At 56.1% G+C, this 7,858-nt stretch overlaps 1 pseudogene; it reads right to left on the bottom strand.

The window, feature by feature from the left end:
- Positions 1–3,831: 3,831 nt before the first annotated feature.
- Positions 3,832–5,450, bottom strand: LOC147979003 (uncharacterized; annotated as a pseudogene).
- Positions 5,451–7,858: the final 2,408 nt, after the last annotated feature.

Consider the following 7,858-nt stretch of genomic DNA (forward strand, 5'->3'; position numbering starts at 1 on the left):
GGAGTGTAGAACCGTCGCCGACAATGATGCGGTGGTCGGTTGTAACGGGAGTGAAGGAGGCAAGATTATCAGGATGAGCAAACATGTGAGCCGTAGCCCCGGTATCCATGTACCAATCATCACCTCCAGTGGAGTTGCTCGGCGTAGGAGCGGTGGGCAGCGCGGTGAAGAGCACCGGGTCCCAGGGCACTGGCGGCAAGGCCGGCGAGGGGGGCGGAGACGCCATGGTGTAAGCAGAAACGACACCGATTCATGGGTTGTAACCGGAGGCCCACGGGAAAGGCACCTGAAGCTGTGGTTGTTGCTGCTGACGAGGTGCACCAACATCCTGCTGCGGCGGTTGCTGGTCGCCGTGCTTGCCACCGCGCCGGCCCTCGTGGCGCCTTTCAGCGGGAGGGGCGGGAGGCGGCGCATAAAAAACCATGGGTAAAGGACCACTCGGCACCACGGACGAAGCCACCTGCTCCGTCGATGCACCGCCGTAGGGTGCTCCGTACGAAGCGGGCGCACTATAAGGAAACGCAGGCACCGAGGTTGGCGGGTAGGCGTAGGCCAACAGGGCAGCGTGACAGCGTGGCCATAGGACTGCTGCAGCGCAGAGGGAGCCGACCATTGGCTAGCCGGCGCGGCGCTGTAGGAGCCGGCCATCGAGCCCGATGTGAATGCCCTGCTCTGTAGGGCACAGACGGGACACCCTGTGATGTGTATACGGAGCGGCGCCGTAGAAGCCTGCAGGCGGGACTTCATACTGAAGCAGGACAGCGCCCGATGACTGGTTGCTGGAGTGGCGCCGTACGGCGCAGACGGGACGGCGACGCCGTAGGAGCCTGTCGGCGGCTGAGCAGCGGAGTCGCCGAAGACCGGCGATGGTGACGCGACGGAGACCTGGGCAGTGGCAGCCATGGAGGCGCGGGCCAGGGAGAGCAGCGGCGGAGAAGCCAAAAAGGCGTGTGACGCGGCGGCCTGGCGATGAAGCGCACGACAGCAACGGGCGAGTAGGGCTTGGCGAAGCGCGTGGGGCTGGCGAGTGGGGCTTGGCGAACGACGGCTGTAGCGTGCGGGGCTATCGACAGGGCTAGCGAAGTGCAAAGCTAACTAGGCCAAACTTGATGGATTCTCAAGCAACACACACGTAGATGTATACGTGAACTTGACTTGGCCGGCAGCTGGATTGGGCGGGGCTAGCAGTGGCTGTAGCGCGGGAGGGATAGAGGGTAGGGGCGGCTGGCGCGGTTGGCGCGCAGGCAGCGGCGGCGGATGGGAGGCGGCGGTGGCGTGGAGAAACTGATACCTTGTATGTTGTGGAAATTGCATGATTTTAAATATTTCTTTGTTGCAGGTTATCTATAGATGTACCGGGACTCTTCGTTTATGGTCCTCTCTACAACACGTGGAGAATCGAGGCCTGTTTACGGAGCTGTGTACATGATTGGAGGCTACGGCGAGGGATACTTTTATCCAATATGGGTGGCAGCATGATCTAAGGATTGGCCCCCTTCCATATTAGGCGTTATACGGACTCTACATGTTTTATTGTAATTCGTCTTTCTATTTTTATTTTGTGTGAGAGGATCTTATTTGGCTGTGTGCATCTTAGTTATACAGAGGCCGGGTGTAATGCTTAAATCTTTTAAGTAATAAAGCGCCCTTTTTCAGAAATTGCATGATATATTGCTCTTCATGCATAGACATGTCTATATAATGTACAAAGGTAGATCACGGATCTCAACTATATAAAAAACTAGAAAGCAGACCCAATACACAATATACACATAATATATATATTCAATACGAACCATATCGTGGTGAGTATCGCGGACGGACTTGTTTGGAGGTTTACAGTCCATGTAAACCCAAAAATTTGTTTTTTATTGCTCAGTACTAGTTTGATTCGGGCTGGCTTAACACTTTTTTGATCCATAAATACAGGTCCTTGTTCGTGATCCGTGGGACGAACTGTCATATTGAAGGGATAGGGCAGGGTGAGCATAATTAGTTTGCTGTCAAAAATTGACATTGCCAATGTTTAGCATTGTGCTAAATATTGGCAACTATTTGATTGGCTATAAGTTGTTTTGTCTATTTTATATAAGGTTACCAATAGTTGATAAGTCTTGATATTATTAATATTTAGCAATGCCGACAGTTGGCAAGGCAAATATTGATAGCAAACCAATTATGCTCAATTATGCTCGTACGAGTCGCGGCAGGCGGAGATTCAGGATATGACGAAGCGCAAGCGCTCAGAGGAGCGGGGCTGCCGCACTGTCAGGCAGCTGCGGCCGGCGAAGGAGCCGAAGCAGCATCTCTACCTGCTGCTGGAAGACTGGGAGAGGGGATACGGCATCCACAGGCTGGACGTCGAAGCTTTCGACTCCGACACCAACACCGGCCTGCCGTCCAAGCGCTTCACCGAGCCGCCGGTCGCCCGCATCGAAGCACCGCACGTGAGGTCCTGGAACTTCATCTCCCACGCCTCCAAGATCTTCGCCATGAAGGCCAAGGAGGCCAGCCCTGCCATCCCGGCCTTCGACACGCGCACGATGAGCCTCACCATCTGCCCGTGGCCCTCCTGCCGTGCCGACTACGTCATCCCCCTCCTCGCCTCCATCGGCGGCAAGCTCTTCTTGTTCCTGGAAGACCGCACCGAGTACCTTGCCAGCCCGCCACCCTACGACAGCAGCGCTCCTTGGTCTTGGTCCACCATCAACTCCCCGCTGCCTTTCTACAACGTGCAAATCGCGTGTTATGCCTTGCACCCGGACGGCCGCACCCTCTTCGTGTCCGCCGGCCGCCGGCGCAAGAATCGGCCGAGTACATTCTCCTTCGACGCCGAGCGCCTCGAGTGAACCCACCATGGCAACTGGCTATTGCCTTTTGCAGGCCAAGCCTACTTCGACGCCGAGTTGGAGGCGTGGGTCAGCCTCGCCCGCGACAAGGAGAGCTCTGGCTACCTCTGTTCCTGCGATGTGCCACCAGTCGATGCCAAGGTAACGAGCCCTCCGTCTTGGAAGCTTGGCCAGGATAAGATGCTCTGCAAGGAGTTTGAGTTGCACCGGGGCGCCAAGCTTTGTCTACATGGGTGACAGCAAGTTCTGCCTCATTGAGTCCCTGTTCCACAAGGATGACCAGCATTTGCGTCGTGATCCTACTGAGATGGATCTCGGCGAAAACTGCCCGCCTAGCCGGCGCCGCGTGCTCCACATGACCACATTTGGCCTCAAGTACAATAAAGCAGGAAACTTGCAGATCATGCCGCGACAAGCTCAGGCGTGCATGATGTTTAAGCGGCATCATGATCTCACGGAGCCATCACTGGAGCCTTTGGCATTCTAGGTCTAAGTTCGAACAAAATGGATGTGAGCCTGATATTAAGGATCTAAATTTGAACAAAATAGGTCTTCTATGGTTTTTGTTGAAATGGTACGTACATGATACTGCTTACTCCCTTCATTTCAAAATAAGTATCGTGGTTTTATTTCAATTTTGACCAGGACCACACTTGTCTAGGTTGCTCTTTTGCTGGCGATCTCATAGCTTGGCACTTAGAGCATCTCCATCCGTTGACCTCTCGAGGAGCTCGAACAATCGCCGCCTGGGGGCGACCCGGTGATAAAATCGGACAGGGGCCAAATGAGTTCCCAGCCGCCGGCCTTAGGGTCGCCCAAGGGTCGCCCTAGAAGGGTTTTTTTACAAGACATTCGGCTTTTTTATTTGGCAAACGGGCATAAACTTTGGTGAATTTAAACAGCTTTTACATAGGAAATTTAAAGTTTACTAAAAACAAAGCCCCAGACTACATGAAGAACGCGCTCAGCGCGGCGACGTCGCTGCCCTCGCCGTTGTCCTCGTCGTCCTTCTCCTCCTTGACGTGGCCGCCCCTGCTGGACCCCTGCCCGAGGTTGCCCTGGCGGACCGGTGGCGGCGTGTCGTCGTCGAGAATGACGACGCCTCCCTCGTCGCAGCCACGGCGCCGAGCGGCGAACTGCTCCAGGGCGTGACACTGGCGCTCTAGCTCCAAGCGCTCCCAGTCTTCGCGCGCCCATTTCAGTGCCGCCTCGTCGGAGAGCCCCGGCTCCGTCTTGACGGCGGCGAGGCCTGGCTTTGTCTTCACGACGGCGAGGCCCGGCTCCGTCTTCACGATGGCGAGGCCCAGCTCCGTCTTCGGCTTGATGAAGCACGGAGGAGCCGAGGAGGAGGCGTGCCTGCCCTCGTTGATGATGATGCCAGCGCTGCGTGTGCGCCAGCCGAGCGACATCTCCGCGGGCTCGGCCTGGGCGCTGAACAGCGCCGGCGACCCGGAGTAGGAGGAGCGGGAGGAAGAAGAAGAAGACGCCGTCCTCCTCGGCATCCATTGGCCGCCGCTCCGGGGTGGGGCGGCAGGGTATCTCAAGGGCGGGTCGTTGCCGCCCTCGAGGTACTCGAGAACGGCGTCAAGCGAGCGGCCGGGGCACCCCACCACAGGCGGCGCCCCTCGCTATTCTTGTTGCTCCGCACCACCGGCGCCCCGTTGGTGGAGGCCAGCCGCTGCGCCTGCCGGTACTGGAAATACGCCGCCCACGCCTCGTGGTTGTCGGCGGCATACTACGGGAGGGCGCGCTGCTCCTCTGTCAGCGACGCCCGCACGCGGTCGACCTCGCCAGCGAAGTAGTCGGCGCGCGCGTTGACGTCGAGCAGCGGGAGAATGGGGACTCCACCGGCGCGGAGCCTCCACCCGCTCATCCCTGCGCGCATGTCGGGAGGCGTCGGGATGTTGGCCTCGAAGAGCAAGTGCGCCTCCCACTCGTGCAGCGAGCGGCGGCCGAAGCCGTTGGCCGCCGTCCCATCGCCGGGGAATCGCTCGCACATCCTCGCGGCTAGGATTGGGGAGAGAGGGGAGGAACATCAGCGACGGGCAGAGGGAGGCATAGCACGGGGAGAGAGAGGCCGTCGGCGAGGTAGAGCGCGGCGGCTGCAGGAAGGTGTGGCTAGAGGTGAGGGGAAAGCCTTGCTTTTATAGCGGTCGGGCGCTGTGTGTACGCGTGGCGGGAGAGAGGGAGTCACCCCATCGCCGTGAAGCGCCGCCCGTGAGGAATCAATGGAAGGCTGACCGGCGGCAGCCTTGGCATTGATTCCCCGCGGGAAACCGAGGTGATGAGGACGACGGGGCGCGGGGGTCGCTGACTCAACGGGCCCGCCATTTTTTCGCGCCAAAAACAATTGCCCTGACACCCCCGGGCGCCCCCAGCGCGTCGGGTTCGGCCTGGGTCGGCCGGTGTCAATTTCGGCCCAAATCGGCGAAAAACGGCTTTATGGGAACGCGATTGGGCTGATTTTAGGGCGCCGGCGCAAAATAATCGTCGGGGAAGGGGGCGTGTTGGAACACGGCTGAAGATGCTCTTGTTGTTCACAATTCATCTCTACATTCTCATCAGTATGACGTACTGCACTTAATGACAAGGTACTTGCATAAACATACAATTAGTTTATGCTAATCAAGATCCATCCTAGTTACTCACCTCTCTGACAATTAGTTTGAGACAGGGATGAAGCCATCAATAGTCCTGAATGCCACCCATTGTGCTGCTCTCTTCGCTAATCCCAAGGCTTCTCAGGCTTGAGTAAGGCAAAGAGCCCTCGCAGGCCAGCTCTTGCATTTCTCTCCCACTGCACCATCCATCACAGAGCAAGTCAAAAACTCAGCAGGCATAACCATGTAAGGTAAGGGCATAATATATCTTCCCAGTATTATCATTTTCTTACTTTAGCAAACTCTGGTCGCTTGTCGTAGGTCGTAAAATGCCATGCATGATCATTCTTCCTATTCTTCAGCATTTTCTCCTGAAAGACACACACACTCGGAGAGTCAATTTCATCAGAATTAAGGCATGTTTGGTTTGTAGCCTAATGCCACACCTAACATTAGTCATGCCACAAAACCTTAGACATGTGTTTAGTTCATTGCCATACTTATGGATTGTCACACTTTTCTAACTACATGGTCCACATGTCATAGACTTATTTATTTGTAAAATCTTACCACACTTGTGGTTGCCATTTTGTTCGTCACTTTTTATTTGTGACAGCCACAGTTTGCCTAAGTTTAGCCACACTTGTGGTGGCCATTTTGTTTGCCACATTTTTTGTGGCAGGCACAGTTTACCTAAGTTTAGTTATGGAAAAGAAGACACCACCATACTACCACCAAACTGCCCCCGCGTCGTCCGCGTAGGCGACTCGGGCGGCGACTGGATCCGCTTTTCCCGCAGCCGTCCCCGTGCGCCCTCCCCTCGCCGCCACCGGTCGGTGCCGGCGGGCTTGTCCGCGCGGCTGACGGCGGCGGCGGGGCTTCGTCCTCGTGAGGCATCGTGCAACGTTTGACGAGATGCAGGCACTGGCCAGGTCAAGGATGTGAAGGTGAGTTTCTGCAGCGGTGTCGGCGATCCACGCGCGGCTTGATCCAACGGGAAGGATTGCTGGGGATGGTCAGATCACCACCATAGTGCCTGCTGCTGTCCCTCATGCATGGACGCCATTAAGGGGTGCAGGCAGCGGCTACAGGTTGTGAAGGCGACTTGCTGCAGCGGCACCGGCGGTCCACACGCGGCTGGATCCAACGGGGAGGCTGGGGGTGGTCAGAACAGCACCATAGTGCCTACTCCTCCCGCTCATGGACACCATTAAGTGGTGCCATCTCCACTGGTTGCAGCCACTCCCCGGCGCCATCAATCCTCGGCAGGAGCTCGTGAGCAGCTCCCTCTTCCCTAGTGTGGAGTGGAGATTCATCCACACTGGAACGACCAGCTACTCTGGCGTCCACCATCAAGGGCAGCCCAGCTGGTTGAGGCGGTGGCCTAGCGCAGTTGTCGTGGCCGTCGCCGGTGTCGCCAGCTGGGAGGCGGTGCTTACTTGGGCTCGGGCGCAAGGCAAGGACGACGGAGTTAGTGGCAATGTCTAATGCTGTCGTCTCATGCAGATCAGCTATGGGCTGCCACTTTGTGAGGATGGTGCGGGGCGTCCGAAGTGTCCAAAATTTTGGATTTTGGTAGTGCCATTGTTCTTCATCCCCATCAGACTTCGTCGGGTGGTAGCGAGCGGCTTCATCGTGTCACGTCAGCTTGCTCGTGCCGGCATGACCATCGCTCACCACCAGAAACCGTGTGCATATGCAGCTATTGGGATCGAGGCAAGTGGAGGAGACAACATAAGATGACTTCGATTATTGGATGGTACTTCTCGTGTACCCAGTCTCGAGTTCCGGGGTGAGAACCCTAGGTCTGACCTTGATTGGTTATACCTAGCAATGGTGTCGTTTTTTGCGTCGTTACCCTGGTGAAGGCATTGCTCGGAGTTTTGCTCGGATTTGATCTTCAGGGTGAAAACCCATGTTCTGACCTTTGGTGGTTGGACTGGCGACGGCGCCGTTTGCGCGTCGTTCCCTTTCTGGAGGCGTCGCTTTTGAAGAAACTTTCTCGTAGTTCTTGTGTTGTCAAGAATTGGTTGGCGCCCGATGGTCACTGCTGTGTTTCGTCGATAGTTGTGTTTTTTGCTTTAGGGTTTTCTTTTTCTCCATACGTTTAGGCATAGCTTCGGTCTTGTAAGACTTTGCTTTTTGCCGGCGTGATTGTTTGTTTGTGTGTGTGTGTTGCATTGGCTGTGTGCATCTTAGTTATGCAGAGGTCGGGTGTGTACTCATTATGATTGTATCGCTTGATGCTACACTATGAGTCAATAAAGAGCACTCTTTATCAAAAAAATGGCAAAGTTAGTCATGAACCAAACATGCCCAAAACCTTGATTGCTTGCCATGCCCGGCGTGGTCCATTATTTAAAACACGTGTCCACGCCACAACCCGCACCATCCTCGAGCCACATCCCC

Source organism: Triticum urartu, chromosome 3A (genome assembly GCF_056163025.1).
Source record: "Triticum urartu cultivar PI428250 chromosome 3A, HENAU_Tu73, whole genome shotgun sequence".
Lineage (NCBI taxonomy): Eukaryota > Viridiplantae > Streptophyta > Magnoliopsida > Poales > Poaceae > Triticum > Triticum urartu.